This window comes from Balaenoptera ricei, chromosome 10, assembly GCF_028023285.1.
Source record: "Balaenoptera ricei isolate mBalRic1 chromosome 10, mBalRic1.hap2, whole genome shotgun sequence".
NCBI lineage: Eukaryota > Metazoa > Chordata > Mammalia > Artiodactyla > Balaenopteridae > Balaenoptera > Balaenoptera ricei.
In genome coordinates, this window is record NC_082648.1 from 5,198,644 (window position 1) to 5,223,716 (window position 25,073).

Here is a 25,073-nt window from a genome sequence, read left to right on the forward strand (position 1 = left end):
GAGCATCACATGAGAACAGTAAATGGAGATGTACCAAGTGTGAGGCATGATGTGATGCTTCTCACCCAGTCCTTGGCCCCAGTCCTCAGAGAACCTGGTGGAGCCCCATGTTTATAAACCAGTCTCAGCTGAGCTGGGTGGTCCTTCAGGATAGAGGAAAGGCAATGCTTATCTGTCAGTGTAGGGGATAAGCCATGCTTTGCACACTTACTGTTATGCCAACTTTCTCAATGAGGATGTCGTCCTGGAGCGCATCGTATGGTGAGCATGTAAAGCGGCTCCTGGAACACATCTTCCCGGTTAAGAGCCAAGGTCTGAGATGTTCCTGGGGAGGACAAGCGAATAGAAGGAACAGAGGGGCAGGGAAAGCTTAGCTCCTGCACCAGGAATCACAGAAGCTGGGATTCAGTCCCAGCCCCGACACGGGGTCACTCTGTGACCCTTCCTTAGGCACGTAATCCATTCTGGAAAGGGACTGGGTTGGATCTGATTATCCAGCCTTTCTTTCTGAAAAGTCCTTTCTCAAAATCTGTGATTCTAGGCACTGTGGACAAAAGGACAAGGACACCAGGGAGTGAGGGTGAAGAGAGAGGAACTCCAACAGGTAAGAATCATTTGGTTCCTTTGCTCATTTATTCTTTCTTTCAGCAAGATGTCACCGAACCCCTGCTCCAGGAGGGGGCACTATGAAGACCAGAAAGACAGAACTGCCTGCTTTCCTAAGTCTTGAGCGGGGAGGAACGCTATCTGTCTGGCACCCAGTGAAGCCAAATATTGTGCACCGTGTAGTTAATTTAGGGAGGTGCTGGCAGCAGCCAGAGGGCTGAGAGCTGCATTTGCTGACTCATTCATTCACTTCTCCCTGCTTTTCAATGTGACCTTTAAGCAATGGTAGCTGAAATAAGGGTCATGAGGAGAATCACCAAAGTTTGAAAATAAACGATGAAGACAAACCTCACCCTATGGAATTCCAAAGACCACAGAATTGTTGTGCCAGAACCAAATCAGGCAGCAACACAAACTAGAAATGGGAGTTGTTGCCTGAGATCTGTCACCAGCTGCAGTATCCGTGTCACTCTGAGCAAAGAACCTTCCCTCTCTGAAGCTTAGTTTCCCCTTCTTTAAAGACTGGGGTTGAACTGGATTGTCACCAGTGACTCTCCTCGGTCCGATGTTGCCCTAGTCTGTCCCTGACTTTATTCCATAAGGCAGTATTTATTCCCTTCTCATGACACAGCACATTGAAGACCCCCCCAGAGCCCAATGCAACACCTCTGTTCCCCCTGCCTGGCTGATTAAATTATTGAGGCCAGGCAGCCCTCACTGGAGGGAAACTGATGGATACTTGGGGGAGATTTCCAATGTGAGTGCATCATCACCCTTGGCTGGATTCTGCAGCCCTCCAGAATGTTCTCTGAGTTGTGATTAAGCATGAAGTAAAGAAGTCCAGCTATGTAGAGAACAGGCCTGAAGCTTCCCTTGACAGAAAATGCTTCTCAACTAAGGGCTCTTTTACCATTTGATGCAAGGAAGTGCACTGACTTTTTTACTCATTTTTTTCCAACTCCATCATCATGTTTGAATTACATAAAGCTACAGAAGCAAATCTGAGCAATGTCTCAAGGTTCGGTGAACACCGGTCAGTAGTTCAGAGTGTACGTGCTAGAGGCTGCATAGGAACCCTTGGCAATGGCCTTTGAGAACCCAAAGAGGCAGGCATGATGTAAAGAAGGAGAGGTCAGTGTGGCTTAAGTCAATTCTCAGGACTGAAACTTGGAAGATACAGGAACTGATAGTTACTGAAAACCTATTATGTTCTGTGATAAGCACTTCATAGGTATTTTCTCTTTTTTTTACAAAACACACATATGCACACACCAACTCTTTGAAGTAGGTGTAATTATCTCCATTTCAGAGACGGTGGGAAACGGGCCTTAGAGAGGTGAGGTAGTGTACTCACACTAGAACACTGAAATCCAAGTCTTACTAATTCGGAAGCTTGAGTTTTTCACAAAACCAGCGGTTTCCAAATTGCCTGAGTTGGGGAGAGGCCCTTTAAAATATTGCCCTTTTTCTTTGCACTTCTGTAGGATGCTAGGTTTTTAAAAATCAGTCCTACCACGAATGCTTGAGACCTATGAATTTGGAGGACCTGCAGGATCCTTGTATTAGCTGTGCAAAAAAAAAAAAAACCCAATAAAACAAACAAACAAAAAACCCAGGGCTTCCTGAGCCCAGGTAAGAAAGTGGCAAGAAGTACAGAAGCAGAGTATAATACCTACATGACATAGGGCATGCTTTGACCCAGGAGACTTCAAATTGGAGCCTAAATTTGATTCTTTCTTCTCTAGCCCTTTATGTCTAAGAATAACAGATTTGGACTTTTCTATACTTCCAAGAAGATGTCAGAAGCTCCTTGAGAATCTCAAAACCAAGCTGCTTTGTGAATAAATATATGCTGAACGAATGAATGACCATAAGCCATTCATTCTAGGCTTATTAATTAATGTCACCTCATCCATCAGCTGCATTGTCCAATAGAGGACCCGCTGTCTTCAGCTCTGGATGGCTTACATGGGTTTGAGGTTGTTAGTCTCCATGCCCTGAAAGACAAGCAGAGACACAGTGTTGCTTTCTTGCAGAGTTGTACACTGAGATGCTGGGAATCAGAATCTAAATGAGTTATCGACGGGATACAAAATGGTCAGATTGATCTGTATGTAAATTATAGCATTGCATAGAGCTCTAAGAGAACAGGTTTTCCAAGGTAGATAAGATGTCCCCTCACTATACTAAAGACTTAAATCTAATAAGGTTTCTTGCCAAACCCTTATCAGAGTAGAAACTCTGCAGCAAGCTGTCTATAGCCCAACGTGCCAAGCAGAGTCAGCTTAAAATACAAGAAACACCTGTGGTGTCATCTAAGGAATCCCCTTCCCCTTAAAATAATCTCTTCCCCATTGGCCTTCTGGCAAGACTTGGCATGCCACCATTCATTTCTTTGGGCTAATACATTTCTTTTTCTGGAATCGGTGCCATTGACATGACAAGAGCTGAGATTGGGCAGTTCTGGTAGGATCGATAAAGAATTAGCAGCCCAGAGCATGAGACCCTGTTTACTTATTTATTTATTTATTTGTTTGTTTGTTTATTTGCAGCACCGTGCGGCATGCGGGATCTTAGTTCCCCCACCAGAGATCGAACCTGTGCCCCCTGCAGTGGAAGCATGGAGTCTTAACCACTGGACCGCCGGAGAAGTCCTGAGACCCTGTTTAAAGGCAAGCTTGGGAGAAGACACCCTGCCAGGCAGGTGCAAGCTTGACAACAGCTATCAAGAAAAGGGAGTAGAATAGAGAATTATTTGTGTGTGTGTGTGTACGTGTGTGTGTGTGTTTGAGTGTGTGTGTGTGTGCTCGTGCATGCAGAGAAGGGGGCTAAGAGAAATTCCCCAGTCAGGCTGCCCACCAGAGCTTGTAGGAGGGCCAGTGACTGCTGCCACCTTCCCTCTAATCCACTCCACCTCCATATTCTCTCTTCTCCCAACTGTATGTAGAATTTCTTGAAAACATACTGGCTAACTTTCAGACTCACTGGGCAAGCTGGTGAACTAGTCTCCTGCAAACAGACAGCCACAGATGATGGCTGGGTCCAGAACAGAGCTGAAAGTCACAAGGCCTTGCTTCCATTCTGGCTCTGCCACTATGAGGTGAATGGCCTCAGCATCTCCGTGGCTCTAACATTCAGGGTTTAAATGATTCTCTAAGTTCTCTGTTGACCCCTGTGTCTTGGAGTTACGCATTCAACACTGATTCTCTAAGTTCTCTGTTGACCCCTGTGTCTTGGAGTTACACGTTCAACCAGGTCAGTGTTTTTCAGCTGCAGGCAACAGCCAATCAACAAATACAATCTGTGTGTGTGTGTGTGTGTGTGTGTGTGTGTTTAGGCATAAGGTGGAGGTAGGGAAAACAAGGTCATCGCATTCATTCCTCCATACAGACATTTGTAGAGCATCTACGGGCATTAGACACTAAGCCAGGCAGTCATACCTTGAAGCAAAAGCTTTGTGAACTTGGTAAAAAATATATATACTAACAAATATAAATTAGAGGTACTCACAAGACTATGCAAGTGAATGTGTTATGAGGACATGGATAAAGGAACTTTACCATAGGTCGGTTGAAACGGGAACATTAATCCCAGAAAACAGTCTGGAAATGTCATCATTTGAGGAGGAAGAGAGGGAAAAGGTCAGGCTGGGTATAACTTGGCTCCAACATCAATTTTTCCTCAAGTAGAAAAGAAGTTGGCTCCGTACAAAGTCCTCACTCTTCCCCTATAAATGGGCTGAGATCTTTCGCCAAAGCTCAATTATGCATCGGACATTCTCTTACTATATTTATATGGGAAAGAAAGAAAAGCAATTCACAGCCTCCCCGCTTCTTTTTCTTGCTGCTCTCCATTTGTCTTTGTTGCTGGCATGTTATTTCACTAAACAGGAATGTCCTATTTTTAAGAGGTGGAAGGCAGTACGTGGGGTGGAGGTTATACTAATACATGCTGATGTGGAAAAAAAAGAAGACCTTCTCTTGTTTCCTTATGATAAAAGAAAACCAAGCCAAGAATCTGGAAACTCACTGTCATCCCAAAGGGATAGGAAGGTCTTCAGGAGGGAAGAGATGTCATCAGAGGGTCCCTGAGCATGTGCCCGGCTGGTGATATGCAATGGACAGTAGTGCCTTGAACCCCTATCATTGTTATTACTGCCCTAGACTCCTGGGAGCATCCCAGATCTCTCCGCAAGGGGATATGCCCTTTCCCCCAGACTGTGGTGCTTACATCCCAGCCCTGTACGGTGATGCCAATCCCAGATTCTTTCTGCCATTTGATATACCTTTATTGATTATCTGCTATGTTCCAAGAAGCTCTAAGCACTAAGAATTTAAAGACTTCAAAGATGAATAAGAACATTTTGCTTGTTACAAGTGTATTAGTTTGCTAGGGCTCACATAACAAAATACCACAGACTGGGGGGTTTAAACAACAGAAATTTATTTTCTCACAGTTCTGGAGGTTAGAAGTACTAGATCAAGGTGTCCGCAGGGCTGGTTTCTCCTGAGGTCTCTCTCCTTGTCTTGCAGACGGCCACCTTCTTGCTGTGTCCTCACATGGCCTTTCCTCTGTGTGTGTGCAACTCTGGTATCTGTGGGTCCAAATTTCTGGTATCTGGTATCTGGTATCTGTCTGGTATCTGTGGGTCCAAATTTCCTCCTCTTATAAGGACACCAGTTGGATTGGATTAGGGTCCACCCTAGCAGCCTCTTTTTAACTAAATCACCCCTTTAAATGTCCTATCTTTAAATATAGTCACATTCTGAAGTATTGGGACTTGTGACTTCAACATATGAATCTGAGAGAGACACAATTCAGCTCATAATAGCAAAGCAGCTCCCTGTACTCATAGTAAAACAGATATCATAAGCCAATTCACATGAAAAAATAAAACTTCAATTTTTGTAAAGGATCAACAGATTGAATGCATCTTCTGGCCAGAATAGGACCTTCATACAAGTTTGCTGAAATGAGCTCCTCTGAGTATCTGGGGAAATCCTCACAACTGCAGGCTCTGTTTCTTATTTCAGGAGAGATCTAATATGTAACGTAATTCCAGGCAGAAGGAACAGAGGATGCAAATGCACGATCATGGCAAGGTCCTAGTGAAACAGTTGGGTGTGCACACAGTGTCTTACGGGGAAGGGTTAGGAGATAGAACAGAAAAGGTAGGTTGAGCCCAGAGGGTAGAGAGAGGGTGGGGCACATGTGCTATGCATCCTGATTTCATCCTGTAGGCTCAACAGCAGGATTGGTGCTTGGAGAAGGGAGGCTATTCTGACTTGATGATCTTTGTTGTTTTAAGCATGTTCCTGAAACAGCAGTGGGGACAAAGGACCAGCGTGGGGAGAGGTGCAGACGGAGAGCCCACTTAGGAAGTGACCGCAGCGATTCAGGCCATTTTAGGAAATTAGGAAGGCACTGGGGTGGGAGCCCAGGTTGCCCTCATTGCAAAGATATGGGATCCGTTCAACACTTTCTTAATCTCTCAGAACAGACAAATGCCAGTGAGGTTAGATTTGGGAGAAGGTCACTGGCTTACAGGCACAATGCCATTGATTTCCCTTGTACTTGAGCCAAAGCCATGCTGAGGGCAGAAAGGAATGAGATCAGAGGTCCCCAAAAGTTATGGGGAGTCTCCATGGACATGTCAGCTATTGGATAATTAAATTCCTTATTGGAAAAGTAAGATCTAGTTCCTCTCTCCCATCATAGTATTCTTGCAAGAGACGCCTGCACTTTCTGCTGGCTGCCTCATGTGTCCAGCTGCAAATGTCAAGGTCTAGCCCTGTGAGGTGCTGGAGACCTTCCACCTGAGAAGTGGCTCAGGTGGGTCCACCTGCTGGACCAGAGGAGGCTTCTTCACTGCTGGGATCAAAACCTTGCCTTCTGCGAGTGGAAGAGTGGAACGTTTTCCGGTTTTAAGAGGGCCATATGACTGGATGTTTTTTCTTATATCTTTTCATTCCTTCACTCAGCATTTGTCAAGCACCTTGTGTATGCTGGGCTAATGACAGACACTGGTGGTACAGAGATGACTATGACCCGGTCCAGAGAAGTCTTGTGCTATCTGATAGGGTCCAGGCAGATCCAAGTGGATGACTTGAAACATCGTATAACATACACCTTACCTTAACTATGAGCTAAGGGGACCACAGTGGAAGAGCCACAACCAAGTGATTACTCTCCTCAGGCAGAGCACCCCATGTTGTACGTGGTGTGATGACTTACCAGGACGCTGGAGTCAAATGTATGGTTCACTGGCTTATAATAGGGGTACCAGGAATTCCTACATTCGTTAATTAATTCTTTGGGTGAAGGCCTATTTAAATCCAAGAATGTTTTTGGTTTTTTCTAATTAATTAATTTATTTAATTTTGGCTGTGTTGGGTCTTCGTTTCCGTGCGAGGGCTTTCTCTAGTTGCGGCAAGCGGGGGCCACTCTTCATCGCGGTGCGCGGGCCTCTCACTATCGTGGCCTCTCTTGTTGCGGAGCACAGGCTCCAGACGCGCAGGCTCAGTAGTTGTGGGTCACGGGCCCAGTTGCTCCGCGGCATGTGGGATCTTCCCAGACCAGGGCTCAAACCCATGTCCCCTGCATTGGCACGCGGATTCTCAACCACTGCGCCACCAGGGAAGCCCCCAAGAATGTTTTTATTCTAATCATATCCTACTATTTCAGCTCAGTCACTTAGAATAACCATTCACCCAAATGATATGGAAAGACATATAACTGACAGACCATTAGTCACGCAGACATTTATCAGCCATCTCTTACCTAAAATGTACTGGATTTGGGTACCGCAGGAGGATGGAAAGGCACGTAAAGGGGCGAGAGGGAAGCAAGTGAGGGAGTTAGCCTCCGGTGACTGCCAGGCATTATACTGGAAATTTGGCGTATAGTACGTTATTTATTTTTGAAACAAAGATATTATTATCTCTATGGTATGGGTCAAGATACAGGTGACATGAGTTGCTCAAGTTCACAAAGACAGCAAGGGGCATTGTCATTGTCATTCCAAAGCCCATGTCCAGTTGACCACTCCCTGGGACTCTGACAACTGTGCACAAGGTATGTTTCATAAGGAAAGGAAGGGGAGAGAGAAAAGCCCTGACGTGAAATGAAGCAGTAGTCCTGGTATCCGAGTGGGAGGGGACACTCATGGCAAAGCCCACCACGGCCTGATTTTTCCAGCGGGGCAGGGGCAGAGCACATTCTCCACTGCCTCAAAGCACACAGGGAAATATGACCCTACACTGCTGCACCTGTGGTCCTCCTGGGTCAGCATTACGGGCTGCTGCAGACACGTGTGTTTTGCACATCTATGTGCTACTATTTTTCAGGGGCATGGGCATGTTAGGATTGTCAAAAGAAACATCCCTTTGAAAGAACTGTTGACTTTATATCCTTCTGTCATCATGACTATTCTCAGTTAATGGATACTAGACAGGCAGTCACTATTCTGTGTAGGGTATGATGATATTTTTGTTTCTTGGCATGAAACCAGGGTCCTCATTTTAGAACAGGTTATGTGTCAAAGAACTAGAGAAATTGTACGGTTCCCTCTGATGAACATCTATCAGGGTTAGAGCTCATACAAGCTGCCAGACACTATGATAAGAACTCTGTACATCGTCTCACTTGAGCTTCACAGCAGCTCTGTAGGTGGGTAATATTATCATCCCAGTTTAACATATGAGAATATCAAAGCTCAGAAACGTCAAGTGACTTGCCCAAGGTCGCACAGCTGTTAAGTTCTTGAGCTGAGATTTGGCCCTATTCCTGGACTTGACTGGCAGATCCCAGCCCTTAACCACTGGTCTCTCTCCCTTATTTCATAAGCTGTGATTCTGCCTTCCTTCTCGAAGTTGTCTCAGACTCCAGACTAGGACTGCCTGCCAGAATCCAGCTTCATCTCATGGGTGTGAAACAGACCCTTGAGCACATTCTCTGAGTGATAAAACACTTTGCCTCTAAAAGCTCTTTTGAGCTGCTGCTAGAATGTTTTTAAAAGGAACTATTCAATAAAAGGGGAAATTTCAGTGGAGTTTATTTGGCATGCTAATGGGCTGGTGCTGTGGACATAATCATGTACAAGATAAACTATCTAGTGGAGAGAAAAGGAAATTCCTTGCACTCAGAGCCAGAAGGCACCAAGATGAAACACTGCACTGGGACTCACAGGGATTCTTATACTATCCTTTGTGAGGGACTTTGGACCCTGAGCATGTCTGCCAACCAATTCGATCTCCTCTCTACCTCCAGTATGTCTGACCTGTTTCCCTGGGATTAGCTCCCTTGAAATGGAGCTAAAGTTCATTTGATGCAGCCCATGGGTGCATCACCATCTTGGTTCTGTCTGTGTTCTACTGACCTTCCCACTCTGGTCCGCAGGAACTACTCACGGTCATGCCCAATCGCTGAACTCTTATCCTGGCAGAATTGCCTTTGCATCAAAATGCAGGACTTGAAATTTTTGTCCTCTTCCTTCATTTTTAATTAGATATTGCTAGTTTTCACATAGCATTACAGGTCTCCAAATTCTTTTGACTATTGTTTCTGCCATTGAAAATATCAACAGATATTTCCAAGACTGGAGTAATACGCAAATTTGGAAAGCTTGAACGTTTATCTTCTTCCAAGTCGCTGATGGAAAATATGGAATACAGACACAGTCCTCTGTTTACGTCTCTTGGGACTTGACTGCAGTTTGACCTCAACCCACGGAGACAGCCTAATTCCTTGATGACCAGCCCAGCTTCTGTAGCACATTTTCAGTGAATCCTTCCTAGATCCTAGAGACTGTCACCTTCCAGCCTAAGCACTCAAAGCCATTGATTTAATAATCTCTAGAATGTTCAGTTTCATCTATAGTGTCCTGAGTCATCCTTCTCACCTATTCTGAAAATAAACACACTTGCCCACTTCCAGTATCTAGTCCCTTTTTCCATGAATCTCAAATGTTATAAACAATCGTCTGAGATCATAAATGCTAATTCACTTCATATGTTAATATGTAGTTTAGTGAAGCCAGAAGATTTGAATTTAAAGTGACCAAGTGTCCTCTTTGTGTGTCCTTGCCTCTTCCCCCACAGAGGCTGCAAATAGATTTGGAATCTATTTATTTCTCCCATATATACACACATGAAAACCTCTCCCGCTATCTGTTTATCAAGGAGAACAGAAAACTCTCGTTATTCACGCAAGACCCAGGATGAGGAATGGGAAAAATGTTCCATGAGGTCAGCTGGCCACACCGTCTGATCATGACATGTTTGAAACCCATCCATCACCTCAGAGCCTGAAACTGATTGGCAAATTAAAAAGGGTCATAAAATTTTAGAACTGGGAGGGAATCTGGGGATTCTCTAACACAGCCCCTCATCTTGCAGATAAAAAGTGAAACTCACAGTGGGGGGTAGGGAGTGGCCTAATGAGTACTACATGGTGTGTTCATGATGGAGACAAGCTTAAAACCTGTCTTCTGACTCCTAATCTCATGCTCTTTCCATTTCCAGGATCACTTTTCTAAATTCTAAGTGGCTTTTCAGAGGAAACAGTTATCAATGGCACAACTTGTTTTGGCAAAACAGTAAGGGAACTTTAAGCAAGTTTATGAAAGGGCATTGTAAGTAAGGAACCGGAAGTAGAAGCAAACACGACTCTTGTAGAAATTCCTTAGAATGGTCCTTGTACCCTACTCCCCATCATCCTCTCCACCCACCCAGCATCTCCCTTTTATGAAACTGAGGCAGGGAAAAAGTTCAGGCATTTTCCTAAACCTGCAGAACTGCTAAGGGATTTGAATCCGAACAGAGTGGTTCCAGAATTTGTGTTCTTAGCCATTGGACAAAACCATCTCTCCTGCTCACTTATGGCTCCTAGGGGTACACCAACCACACTGCCCCCCTAAAGCGGTAACTGCTTCTTTCCAGCAGACTGTACCTTCCTTACCTGACCCAGCTGATCTGATACACTAAGTGCCAATGAGCCCAAATGAGCACAGATTGCCCCTCTCAATTTATACTTTTGGACAGGGGCCTTCTGGAGATGATGTCTTTCCGTGAGCTTACTTCAACAAACCCTTTTGGAGTATGGATCCCATGAGAGATCTATTAAATATTTTCTCAGGAGAGCTTAATCTTGCCCTTCCCCTCATCAGCCTGGTGTGTGATGAATAATAACACCCTGTGCCCGAGACACACAAAACTTCGAGATCACTTCTTCCCTCTTAATCCCTTACTGAAGCATCGGATGCTGAGGAAATGCAGAACCCATAATTTGGTGGTACTTATATCCTAAGCACTGTGCCAAGGGTCTCACATATGTTATCCTGCTTAATAGTCATTACAGATGAGGAAACATTGACTCAGAGAAGCCATTACATGTTAATGATCTTGCCAAAGTTCTCCAGCGAGAAAGTGGCTAAGAAAGTTGGGATTCAAAACAAGTTGGGTTCTAAAGCTCTTGCTTTCTTTTTCCTTTTCTTTCTTCTTTTCTTTTTTTCCCCTTCCTTCCTTCCTCCCTCCCTTCCTTCCTTCCTTCCTCTCTTTCTTCCCTTCTTCCTCTCTTCTTTTTTTTCTCTCTTGAATTATCCTAAGCTCTCTCACATATATTAGCCCATTTTAGGATGGAGGTCATCCAGGATGGATGGCTGAAGGGATATCACAGAAGGAGGACGGAGGTATATGTCAAATTCACCAAGCGTTATTGAAATTTGAGTAGAATGAAGGCTAGACTAGCAACTGGAGATGTTATATAATTTAAAACTTCCCCTGTTTCTTAATACATTTGCTCTCAAAATTAGAGGAGTCAAACAAGACGATCTCTAAAGTATAATGTGGCCATGCAGGCAGCAGAAGAGTGAGGGGTTGGAAATACCTAGAGTCAGGACAGACCGTCTTTTGTCCTCAACCTAATCAGACACCAAAAAGATAACAAAAAGAAAGATGAGAAATGCAGAACATAAGTTGCCACAAGTTCAATATTTCCCAAAAGTCTGTCTTTTGCAAACCACATAATGATTTTCCCATATACGCATATCACTAAAACTATTATAAACTTAATTTTTCTTTAAATTGATTAATTTGTTTTATTTAATTAAATGGATGTTTTCTTTTTTACAAAATAATATTGAACTATAATATTCATGCAGAGAAGTGCCCCGATGATAAATACATGACAATAAACTTTTGAAAAGTAAACACTGATGTAATTATCATCCAAACCAAGAAATGATCACTAATACTCCAGAAGCTCTCATTCTGCCTCTTTCTAAGCACTACATTTTTTTGTCCTCAGAGGTAATCACTATCTTAACTTCAAAAACCACAAATTAGTCTGGCTTCTTTTAGAAACTTATTGAAGATGAAATTAGATATTATGCAATCTTTTGTATCTTTTTTTGTTGTTGTTCATTTGTTTGTTCAAAATTTTGGTAGCCAGATTTTTCTGTTTTTGCATGCAGCATTAATTCATCAGTTTCACTTGTTATAGAGTATTTCATTGTATAAATACACTACAGTTGATTTATTTCTACATTTGAGGGGCATTTAGGTTGTTTCTAAAATATTGCTACTGCATTTTTGCACGTTTTTGGGGCCAAAGTGCAACATGCTTCTGTTGAGCATATACTTTAAAGTGCAATTGCTGGGCCAAAGATAATTATATGTTCAACTTCAATAAATACTTACATAATAGTTTTCTAAAATGATTGTACCTATTTATGTTGCATAGATTTACTAGAATTATTCTTGGATACAAATGTTTTTATTCTATTGGAAAGGTATTTTTTAGATTTCATTTTCTAATCATTTACTGCTAATAAATAGATTTTTTGTGTGTGACGACCTTATAACTACTGATCTTACTAAATTCACTTTTGAATTTAAATAGATTATCAGGATTTTCTTTTGAAATTTATACATACACAATAATGTTATCCATGAATAATGACAAGTTTATTTCTTCCTTTTCAACCCTTATTTTTATTTATTTGTTTATTTATTTGTTTATCATCCTGAGTATGACTTCCAACTAAGCAGATAGCCTTGTCTTGTTAATGTTCTCAAGGCAAAATCTTTCAATTTTTCACCATTAAATATGTTGTTTGCTGTAGGTTTGTAGGTAGGGGTGTGTGTGCGTGTGTGTGTGTAGATGCCTTTTATCAGATTCAAGAGATTTCCTTCTATTCCTAGTTTGCTACATTTGCTGGTTTCATCATGAATGAGATTTGAATTTTATCAAACAATTTTGCTGCATCTATTAAGATGATCATCTTTTTTCTTTTTTGTTCTCTTCACGTGGTAAATTGCATTGATTGGTTGTCAATATTAAGGCAATTTTGCATTCCTGGAATAAACAAAAATTGGAAATGATTTTATACTTTTAAAATATCCTGGATTTTACTTTCTAGTATTTCAAAGTTTTTGCATCTATATTGGTAAGAGAGACTGACTTATACTTTTTTTTCTTCTTGTAGTGTCCTTTTCAGGTTTTAGCCTCATGAAACAATTTAGGAAGTATTCCTTCATTTTAGTCACTGATAGATTGTGTGTAAAAATGATGTTATTTCTTCGTTAAATACTTACAAGTGTTCATTAGTGAAGCCATCTAAGCCAAGAGAGTTCTTTCAAGAAGGTTTTAAATTTCAGATTCAAATTCTTTAAGAGATATAGGAATAGTCACATTTTCTATTTATTCTTATATCATTTTGGGGAATGAGTGCTTTTTCTAGGAATTTGTAAACTTTATAGAAATTTCCAAATGCATCAATATAATTTTGTTCACAATGTTCTTTCCTTAAATATTTTTATTTAAATTCTTAGAATCTGTGATTCTTTTCATTCTTGATATCAGTATTTTGTGCCTTCTATAATTTTATTGATTAGCTGTACTAGGATTAATTATAATCTAATATTAATTAGATTAGTCATTTATAAAGACATTTGAAAGGAACAACTTTAAAATTTATTCCATCAATAGTAATTTTATTTTCTCTTTCATTCATTTCAGGTCTTATGAGTATTGTTTTCTTCTATGTTACTTGCATATAATTAGCTCTTCATTTTCTAACTTCTTGAGATGATATTTAGTTAAATGATTTCTACCTTTAATTCTTTTCTAATATATACATTCAATGCTACATATATTTTCCTTTAATCATGGCTTTAGCTGTATCTTACAAGTTTGGTCATATCATATTTCATTGTCATTCAGTTCAAAATATTTTATAGACCTTGCAATTATTTAATTTATGAGTTATATAAAAGTATGTTCCTTAATATCCAAATATTTAGGTGTTTTCTCACTGTTACTGATTTCTTAGCTTTACTGGGCTGTAGTTAGGGAAAATATTCTGTATGATTTTAAACCTCACAAACTTTTTGAGACTTACTTTACGAATCGGCATGTTGTTAATTCTGTTAATTACTACATGTCCACTTGGGAAAAATTTCTGGGTGCAGAGTTTTAAATATTTGTTGTCATTAAGTTCAAGTTTGTTTACCATGTTGCACAAATCTTTTATAACCTTAATAATTTTTTTTGTCTGTTTGATCTACCACTTACAGAGAAAGATGTATTAAAATCTCTCACTATGATTGTGGATATGTCTATTTCTCCCTTGTGTGAGTGCATGTGTGTGTGTGCTATATTATATATGTATAATATATACATGTTACTAGGTGCATGGAAGTTTAGATTTTAGTGTATGGAAACTTAATATTTTTAAATGTCCCTCTTTATTTCCAGTAATGAGTCTTGCCTTATTCTCTATTTTACCTGATATTAATAGAGTTACACTACTTTCATTTTGAAAATATTTTCATGGTATATGTTTTATAACCATCTTGCTTTTAAAGTTTCTTGGTATAATCGCCATGTAATGTTTTTTTTTAATCCAGTTTGTTTTCTTTAATTGAGGTAGTTAGATTACTTTATTTCAATATATTCATTCATAAATATATAAATAGACATATTTGGGTCTAATTCCCTACTACCTTACTATTAGTTCTCTCTCACCTGTGCCATGTTCCTTTCTTTTCTCTTTTCTGGCCTTTTTTGGAATTAATATTTTTCCCAAACCCCACATTAGCATCTTCATTTGCTATATTCATTTTGTGGTTATCATGGAAACTACAACAGGTCACTCTGACTTATTAAAGTTTAATATACATTAGTACTTATATGGCTTTCCAAAGAACACAAGAACCTTGGAACTTTTATCTAGTTACAATGTCCTGCCTTTTGTGCTGTTTCTGCCATAACTTTAATTCTACAAGATATTTTGTGGTTCCATAGTGTTAGTATTCATTCACATTTGCCACACATTTAACTTTTCCTATATTTCCACACTTTCATATGCAGTCTTTTTCCTCATTCAGGAATAAGTCTCTTTAATATTTCCTTTAGTGCAGCTCTTCCAGTAATGAATTATCTCAAATTTTCATTATATGAAAATAATTTCACATATTTTTCAAGGATACTTTTACTAGCTAAGGAATTCAAGATTGACAGTTCTTTTCTTCTGTACTTTGATATTCTCTTGTCTTCTGAGTCCCACAGTTTCTGTTAAAAAGTCATTGATAAGTCTCATTACAATCGAAGGTAATGTGTCTTTTCTCCCTCTGGTACTTTTACTTTTTTCTGTTTGTCTTCAATTTCCACAGATTTATTGCGGTGTGCCAAGTGTGGTTTCCTTTCTATTTATCTTTTCAGGTATGCTGAACTTCTTGAATATGTGGGTTGGTGTCTTTCATCAATTTTCAAAAATTCTGGACCCTTAAATCTTCAGATATTGCTACTGCACCATTTTCTATTTCCTCTCTTTATGGGACACTAATCATATGTGTATTAGATCTTTTCTCTGCGTATCGTATGTTCTTACATCCTCCACAACATTGTTTCAAGGTAGTCTTATGCCTGAATTTGTCCAGTGACTTATAGCTATGGAGGCAGTTGATTCTAATTCTGGAAATTCTGTGTGTCAGAACTATAACTTTGTCTTGACTTAAAATTTGCACCCCTGCAAATTCCATTCATCCATCCTAGTTCTATCCTTTGGGGTCTTCCACAATAGCCACATTTTTAAAATTTACATCATGACCTTCTAGATATTGGGGTCTTTGCAACTCCTGTTTATTGGATGGCCCTAAGCTCCTGAGGTCCGTAATGCCAATAACAGATATTGGTGTCAGCTCTTTTACAAAGAAGCAATTAGGATGTAAATAGGAGAGCAAAGAACTTGACCCTACGTTTTACTGATAGCTTTACTGCAAGAAAAAAATAAAATTAAAAATTCTACCAAAGAAACATTCCCTTAGCAAAGATAGATACTTTTGCTGTCGTTAATACAAAGGAAAGAAGATTTTTTTAAAAGATTCATTCAGGTGAGAATCTTAAAAGGTTATTTATAATGTTATTGAAAAATAGAGTTCATCTAATTAATCCTCTCTTCAGAAAGGGCTGACTTTATGTCATCAAAAATAGGAAAGTGTCCATGCCACTTCTGAAGCTGTCTTTTAACCTCTATGTGGTTAAAACTCTTTTCCATTTCCTACTGAAACCTTGCCTGCTGTATGTTAAGTTAATTTTCTCTTGTCTTGCCAGTAGCGCACAATGGGAACAAAATAAAGACAATGAAATATTAGAATAAGTGGAAGTAAATAATGAAATAGAGGGAAGAAGTAAAGGTAAGGAATTAGAGGGAAAAGGGGCATTTCCAGAAGGAAAGCAGGAGTTGTGTCTATTAACTTTATTTTTTAAATGTCCATAAAGTCAGTGGGGGGAGATCGATACAGGTGGAAAGATAATCACTGTCATCATTTGCAAAGTTATTCTTTCTCTTTGAGCCACAGGAACTAATTTCTAACTTTTGGACTCATCGTTGAAAACTTTTGGCAAAGGACCTTTGAAGCAGTGGGAGAAGGACCAATGGAATTCTCTTATCCTTGTTTGGAGGCAGAGAGGCTGGGCATGGTGGAGCAGTAAAATATAAATCTGATGCCTCATGATTACTTTGTTGGCAGCAGCTCCAGACTTTAAAGCTCATTCACAGGCAGGTTTTGACTGCTGGCTTGCCTGCTGTGTCTGAGCTCTAAGTGGCATTCAAGTCTGGGTCTAAACTAAAGGAGGAGACGTTTGCATGAGTGTACTTGTGACTGGATGGGATTCAAAGGAAACATATGTAACAATACATCAGTTGTCCACAATGTTCTAATCCAGCATTCTATGGTTTTGGAGTGGAAATTTACAGACTTAGTACTTATTAGCGACTCAAGGCTCAACTCTTTTCCTGTATGTCTTGATGCTGTCAGCACTAATAGTTTGGATTAGAGGCCTTTTAATCTTTGGAGCAAAGCCAATGGCCTGCCCCCTTGGAAGAATTTCATAGTAACCCAGCACTGCATGGGTTTGTCCTGCTTACTTGGGGGATTTCTCTTACCCAAGGCTGGCATGTTGTTATCTAAGCTGTGTCCTGGCAAAGAGACCTGCTGAGGAGCTGGGAGGGTGCTGAAATCAGTCTTTCTTCCAGGTACCAAGTCACTGATCTGGAATGAGTTCCCTCCATCTACAGAGGCTCACGAGGGGCCGGGCCATGGATGGACTTGACCCTGCTGTATCCTATCATCCATCTCTTTCCTTCTCTCACTGCCCTAGGATGACCTTGAGCCCAGGAGAATTAACCCTACAGATATTGCAACCCTGATACTGCTGGTCTAGGCCCTGGACCAGAGGCAGGAGACCTAACTCACATCTGAGCTCCTCTGGGTGATCCTAGGGAAGTTGCTCATCTTCTTCTAGGCCTGTTTCCTCATCTGTAAACACACCACCCTCTCATGGTCGGATGGTGTAGAGGTGACAAGCGGTTAGGGTTCAAACTTCTGTTTTGCAACTCTTTCACTACCTAGGTATCCTTGGGCAAGTTATTCTTTACACCTGAATATTTTAAATCAATAAAATGGAGACAATAATCGTACCTACTTATATATTATTTAATCCTTAGAAAAAACCCTACAGGTTGGCACGATTATTATCTCCCCTTAACAGATTTTTTTAAAATGAGGACTACGAAGGGATAAGCAACTTGCCTAAGATCACACAGGAGCTCAGACATGAACCAGGTTTTCTGTCTCCTTGTCCAGTTCTAGGACACGTGATATACATATATCTATAACATATGAATATATGCTGGTACAGGTACAAGCATGCATATGTACATATATATACACACATATATGTGTGTATATATATATACACACATATACACACCCACGGTGCTTAAAAAAGTACCTGGTGTATAATGCTAATATTATTAACAGTACCTGGTACCCATTAAGCACTCAATAAATGATACCTATTGTTAATAATAATAATAATAATAGTAAGATGATGATGACGATGACAATCTGTAAAGAAGGTTCCCACCTGCTACAGTTCTCCCTGCGCTGGGAGTTTATGGTTCTATGGGACCCCAGCTTGGGTATTCTTTGTGGCTGGAGCGTTACTTGCATTCTGAATGGGGGCCTGAGGACACCCTGCTCTCTCAGGGTGGGAACAGGGGCAGACCTTACCGTGAATGGACTGGTAAATATAGCAAAGCATCGGATGCGTGCCTGCAGGGATGTGTCTGTATATATTTGTGTGTGTGGAGGAGAGAAGTGGTTTGTAAGCTTATTTTAACTTGAACTCGGCTTTCCTTGGCCCCCAAGAACTGCTAACATCCCTTTTGAGTGTTTCATGGGAAGTCTGGGCACAAGGTCTTTAAAAGAAAGGGCTCAGTGATTAGTTCCCCATCCTTGGTTTTGTAGACTGCTGGAGAGAAGAATGTTTTCAAGGAGACGTGGACAACAGGATGAACCTTCCTTGCCCCCCACCCCATCCTGCACATTTTGAGCCTGTCCTTTCGGTGGTGAATGAGGATTGGTCTTGGGGGCGGGAGAATGGATGAGGTGACCTTTGCTGGGTCACCCAGCCTGGAATTCTGAGGAGAGATGTACAGGAAGAGAGTACTCATAGGACATTTTATTGTATGTCGCTGTCATACTCATGGCTGGACCGGACGGGGCTCCTAATTAGGAGTAAGGAGACCTGGGTTCCTGCCCTACTTAGCCTTCAATGCTTGGGAAAGCTGTACCTTTGGATTGTTATAGATTTGCCTCCTAGACTTTCCCCGCCCCTGACTACCCAGGAAGCATAGTAAATGAAGGGTGTGGCCAGAAGACTTGTCTATTTCCTAATTCCATCCCAGTCCCCAACCAGAGGTAAATCCCCAAATGACTTCAACACCCAGTGGAAGGGATTGTGTGATGGAAAGGGCTCTGGTTTTCTAGTCGCCCTTCTAGACAAGAACCTGTATTTTGTGCCCTTTTGCCAGCAAGCCACGGAAAGTGCAAAAGGCAAGCTTCACTCTACACCGTAGTGATGGGTAGGAACACTCCAGCCACAGGAATCAGCAACTGGCCAAGCTTTGCACAGAGAAGTCACCTGGTTGTGGCTTGGAACCAGCTGGAGTCTCACTGTCACTCGAATTACTGAAGGTGGAGGAGAGCAGATAATATAAAACTTCCAACTGTGCCCCAGTCAGTGTGTTTTTTATATTTTCTTATTTATATTCCCCGTTATACAAGAAAGTGAGGCCAAGTCCCTTGTATACATGGTAAAACCAAGGAGCTGAAAAGTTCAGTGAATTCCCTGCGCTCACAAAGTCAGTGACAGTGTTGCTTTCTCTCTGCTGTTCCTGGATTCCCTGGATTGTATGTCTTTCAGGATGAACCAACATTCTTTCAGCATAAATGGAAACCTAAGCTCCTCCTACAACCTTCCATGTTCTCCCAAGCCTTCACGGGTTCTTTAGTATCTAGACCCTTCCCCAGATGAAGCAGCAGTGAAAAGACCACCAGACTAGAGGTTTGGAAATCAGACATGGACCCTGTCCATTCAACCCGTGGACCCCAGCCTTCCCCTAAGGCTCACAGCCCTGCTCCAAGGGGCTCAGAGTCTATACTGTCACATATGCATCTCCATCTCTTGAAACATCCAAATGGACCCTGTTTTTCACTTCCAGCATTTGGTGATGTCTAAATACCCCTTGGAGGGCTCAAGAAACAGCTGGCTGGTGAGTGGGCATAGCTCAGCAGATGAATAGTTACTCTCAGCATCTGTAACTCTGCACCTGGACCAGTAGATGCTGGCTCACGTGATGAGGGGGATAGTCTAGCGAGTATTTTATTGTCTGAAGATGGAATTAATGGCAGTGCCATAGCTATGTCAAACCCAGCTAATAAAACCTTATGAGTTCTTACCCATGAAATATTTTGTTTATGTCACATGGGTGTAATCGAAGGTTTTTTTTTTTCTCTTTCTTCATTTCCCTGCCCCCACCGCCTTCCCTGCCCCCTTTGTCTCCTGAGGCCTATGCCCTCTGGAAGTGCATTAGTTACCTAGGAAACCTTCATGTCATTTTTTTTTATGCATGGAGTTTGGTGCAACGTAAAGCTAATTTATAGGGTGGTGAGGACTTCATGTCATGACTGGTGAAATAGGAGACTGTATTATGATTTCTATATCCACCTGTGTGGTAGGAATCCATACCTTCCCTCTATTATTCTGGGTAATTTTTTGAAGCATAATTATGAACCTGCATGCTATCTCACAAAATGAGTTGATCAATTATTGTTCAGTGTAACTCATTATATTGTTCAGTGTAAGCTCTAGAACCTAATTAGCAAGAACAACAAACCGAGAACATACGAGGCAAGCTGTTTAGAGTTAAAGGACACTGGAATTTCCTTTAAAATGGGGAGGTGGTTCTGTTTTAGAGGCAGAGAATGAATAAAATGAGATTTTGAAATCCTTCAGCTGTGTCTTCCATGCTCATTGAGGTCCATATTAAGAAGCTCTTAGAATTCTAAATATGTCCACTACTTCATTCTGCTGATTTCTTTCTGTCTTTGTCCAAAGGGGAGAATATATACCCATGGAGTTACATTAATGAGATGTTTAAAGACAGCTTACAAAAAACAGGACAGTCTTTCTAAAGGCTGATCCGCCCCCAGTGGGGTGGCAGGATTTCAGTGCAAGCACCGTTAGATTGGGAGTTGGGGCTTACGTGGTACCAGGCACTGTGCTGGGTGTTTTAAATAAATAAGTTCATTTGATCCTCATAACACTCCTATGAGGCTGGCACTGAGAAGCTCAGCACCTGCCCAAAGACACACAGCTGTGAAGTGAAGAAGGCCGCATGAAACCTGGGTTTGGATGAGTCCAAAATCCCCTCTTTCAATGAGTCGTAGCTCCTGATCTGTTACCAGGCTTTTTCTATTTCCCTGGGGAAAGTCACAGTCAGGCTGGAGCCTCAGTTTCCTCAACTATTCAATGCGAGATGAAGACACAGAGGCTCAGAGAACATGACCTCTGGGATCCATGCTCTGCCAGACTCCAGTGCTGATAACAGCAAAGCCGCACTTTCTCGAGATAGAAATTTTAGGGAAGACCTGGGCACACAGCTTCTGTGGACAGCGGCACCTACTTTGCATAAAAGAGTAATGCCTCACGCAGGACTCTTCAGGACCTTTGGGCAGGGTCGCTAATGGGCCTGATGTTTACGTGGGTGTGAGGTTAATAACGCTGTGGTTAGGACCTGTGCAGTAATGGGTGGGCAGCGGGGAATCTTTTGAGTGCCAGGAGCCAAGGGAGTGCACGGTCTTCCCTGACCCTTAAATTCCCAGTCCCTGTGCAAACACCTTTTGCATTCACTTAATTGTTTCACAAACAGAGACTTTCAGGCTCCCCTGGCAAAGCAGCAGTCTGAGTGAGTCGGGGGGGGGGGGGGGCGGGGGGACAGGGTAGGGCCCAAGAAAGGAGTCATGGGCATCCTGCCAAATTCTCCGAAGTGCCCTCCAGCCACAGAAGATGCAACCTGCGAATATTTGAGGGTCATATGTGGTGTGGAGGAGCAATCTCCAAGGCAGGAGGAAAAACAAACAAAACAAAACAAAACAAAAAACAATGAGAGAAGACAAATGTTCAAGGCTAGCTAGCTGATCATGGGGAAAATCACCGCACTTGTCTTTGCCACGAATGGTCACAGAGGAAAGGGTCCTTGGAGGCCATTCGGCCCAGTTCTCTTATTTCCTGGGTCAACATGTCACAGTGAATTAACCACAGGCAGCTAGAGCACAGGACCACACACTGGGTATCCCACCCCGCCAACACACAGTCTACTTAAGTCAAACATCGAGGCCGTAAGTGCTGCTTTTTACAAGGGAAAGAAAGGCACGCTTCAGGCCAACGTTTTCATCCTATTTCTATTCAGTGTTTCAACCACAAAGTGGTGCTGTTGCAGAAGAGAAGGGTGGGCAGGAGGCGAGCTCTAGAAATTTGCTTTAGGAGAGAGTTTTACAACGGACCTCCAAACACCAGATCCAGTCCCCGCTCTCACAAACCACTTTCAGGAGGAGGGCCTGACACCCAGATGCAGCCAGGAGAAAAAGAAAGTTCAGCAACCTAAAAATACAGCCAACAGATGGACGGCCAAGGCCCAGGCTGCGACCACCACGGGCTCAACTTGGAGAAAGGGATCCCAAAACACCTAGTTCTGGATCGACTGCCCCGGACCCAGCAATGCCTTTGGGGCACGAACTCCCCAGCTTACTTCCTAGCTCTGTTCTTGCTTTAGCTGTCTGCAACACTCAGATCTGTCTCTATTTAGAAAAATGGATTTGCTTAGAAGTCACAATGCTCCGCAGTTCTAAAACGATTTCATATTATACACAATAATCTTTCCCTCTATCTTTTAAAAAAATACACCTTTCTACTCCTTTTTCTGGCCACCCTATTTCTCGATCACCTGGTCACTCTCTTGGAAGCCAGAGGGAGGACCTGGATATCAGTCTTTAGAGGGGGGAAGAGGACACTTAGCTCTGCACTAGAAAGGATAGCAGTAAGGAAAAGGCAGTTTGCCTGCTCCAGGAAGATTGTCTGAAAAGGGCCTTCCACAAAGGAAAGGGCCAGAGGCTCTCCATTTGGGAAAAAGTGAGCAAAGGGCATCTTTCGGCCTCTGCCTGTTCTCTCCTCTTCCTCTCTCCTCCCTCAGCCCCTCCCTCCCTTCCCTCCCCCCCCCCCCCAAGGCACCAGGCATATTTGGCAAGATTAAAGTGTCACCTCTCATATTACAAGGCGTATTGATTGCACGCAAAGACAGACCCACCAGCTCAGGACAAAACCCCCTCGAGGTGGGAAAGGCACAAACTTTTCCTGGGATCGCCTAGGTCCTGGCAAAACGAGATAGCCAGTCAACGCCTGGCATCTGCAGAACAAATCGGTCTTAAACTCCACGCTGCCTCGTCTTCTTCTTTTTTTTTTCTTCTGACTTTTTTCACATTTAAGTTTGCCCCTCTCCCTTCCCCTCCTCCATCCATCCTGCTGGTGACCGAAGAGCGGCAGGCAGATCAGCCGGGACAGGTTTTTAACCCATTCCTCGCTGCAGCGGGAGCCAACCCCCTCTTTCCTTGCAATCTTTGGGTTACTGGAGGACCTGGAGCTCCAGAGAAGAGCCCCTAGAACCTGGCCAGCGGAGCTGAATCTGGGGCCTGAATCCGGGGCCTGAATCCCGCCTTTGACTGCGCGGCAGCGGGGGGTGGGGTGGGGGGATTGGGGCGCAAGTGCCGGCAGTGGGGGAGGGCAGGGGGGCGGGCCAGAGCAGAGCGAGAAAACCGGGACCCAGCAGAGCACGCCCAATCCAGACCTTCATGGTGCCGTGCTCCGGGTGGAGGGGACATCTCTGCAGCCTAATCTGGCCCGGAGGAGGACCTAAACATTTTGGCGCGAGGGCGGCACGGAAGGAGGACCCTACTCTCCCCAGGGACCCCGGGAGGTGCCGCCCCTTGGCCTCAGTAGGCGCTTCTGGCCGTTTTCCATGAGGCAATCTCCAGCAGCCAGGATAATGATGAGGCAGGTACAATCTACCTAGTACGCAGCCCCCCGCCTCCCCATCCCTTCCCACCTCCCCTCGGACCGGCAGCCTCCTCTCTGCGTCGGGTTCGGCCTGATCTGGTAGGTGCGGCGCCCTTATTTCTTGGCGTTTGACTAAATTCTCAAACAAGTCAAAGGAATTTGGATTTTTTTGTACTTGGACGCCAGCTGAACTGCTTATTAGACGCCCGGAACGGCAGGGCCCCGGGGAGAAGCGATACCTACTCACTCCCCTCCCCTAATGGCGCGCATGTCCAAAGGTCCTGGAAAGAGATGGGGTGAGGGGTGGCTGAGGTGGCAGGGAGGCAGAAGTGGGGGGGGAGGGGGATCGGAGATGAGATCCCCCCACGCCACGACCCGGGGAGCGGGTAGGAGGAGGACAGGGGGGCAAAACTCTGTTCCGAGGCTCTGGATTTCTCATTGACCCCTCAGTGACATTTCCCCCCCACTTCTCTTGATGGCAAATGGGCGAAAGCAAAACGCATTAACTAGGGTAAATTTAGAGAGACCGAGCTCACCGCAAGCGGGGTCTAATGGGCGGCTAAAGTTATCTCGAAATAAGAGATTTTGCACCCTGCACTCCCCCGTCCTTTCCTCGAATAATCTAAGGGTGGGGAAGTGGGCGTCACTCCTTTCGGAGCGCTTAGAGAGGTTGGTCTGTCGCTTGGCTTTCTGCTTCCCGCGCTGTCCCCGCGTGCAGACTGGTGGGTGCTGGGCGGGCGCTCGGCTGCAGGGCCCGACCCTCATTCGGAAGGAAGGGGCTTAGAAGAAGTTGAAGGCTTCGTGGAGCGGGAGGCTCCGATTCATCACCCTCTCCCTTCCACGCTCACGCTCGCACAAACACACAAGCGCGCGCACACACCCGCCCTCCCCCCACCCCCGCCCCGTGCCCCCCCCCCCCGACCCCATACCTGTCTGGCTTGATCCGCCTGGACCGCCTGCAGCGCCTTGGGTGCTGGTCCCGGAGTGGCGGGCACGCCAGGGAACGGTGTCCCGGGGCGTGCTCCGGTGGTGGGGAGCGGAAAGGATGGACGGGTGCTCTTGGTAGGGGGTGGGGAGAGATCTGGAACTTTAAGGGTCGAAGGTTCGGAGAAGTTCGCACATTCGACCCAAGCCTCCCGAGGCAAGGGGCAAGAAAGGCCCTTCTGCTTTGTAAAGAAAAACCTTAGATGAAAAGCAAAAAGAAGATCAAAAAGAGATGTTTCAAGAAAAAGAACAAATAAGACAGACTGAAGGCATGAATGTGTAAAGTGCAGTGTGAAAAGTTAAATATTTCGTTTTTTCTTGGATCTCTAAAACGGAGATGGAGGGGCAAACTGAAGCATACTACCAACTTGGAGGTTGGGGATATTTTTCTTTAAGAAAGGACAGGGGAAATAACCCGGTGCCCCCAGTGGCTCCCGACCCCAGCCGGAGGGGCGCTGGGGCGCAGGCTCGCGCGGCCGGCCGGGCGCGGGGGCGGCCGGCGCGGCGCCGAAGGGGTTAAGGCG

General features: G+C 43.5%; 1 long non-coding RNA gene across 1 annotated transcript; it reads right to left on the bottom strand.

The window, feature by feature from the left end:
• Window positions 1-237: 237 nt before the first annotated feature.
• On the bottom strand, window positions 238-24,794 carry LOC132372369 (uncharacterized). Its single transcript, XR_009505179.1, has 3 exons — window positions 24,495-24,794; window positions 2,514-2,603; window positions 238-325 (listed from the first exon to the last, which is right to left on the bottom strand). It is a non-coding gene; the product is annotated as an uncharacterized LOC132372369 (long non-coding RNA).
• Between the last annotated feature and the right edge of the window lie 279 nt (window positions 24,795-25,073).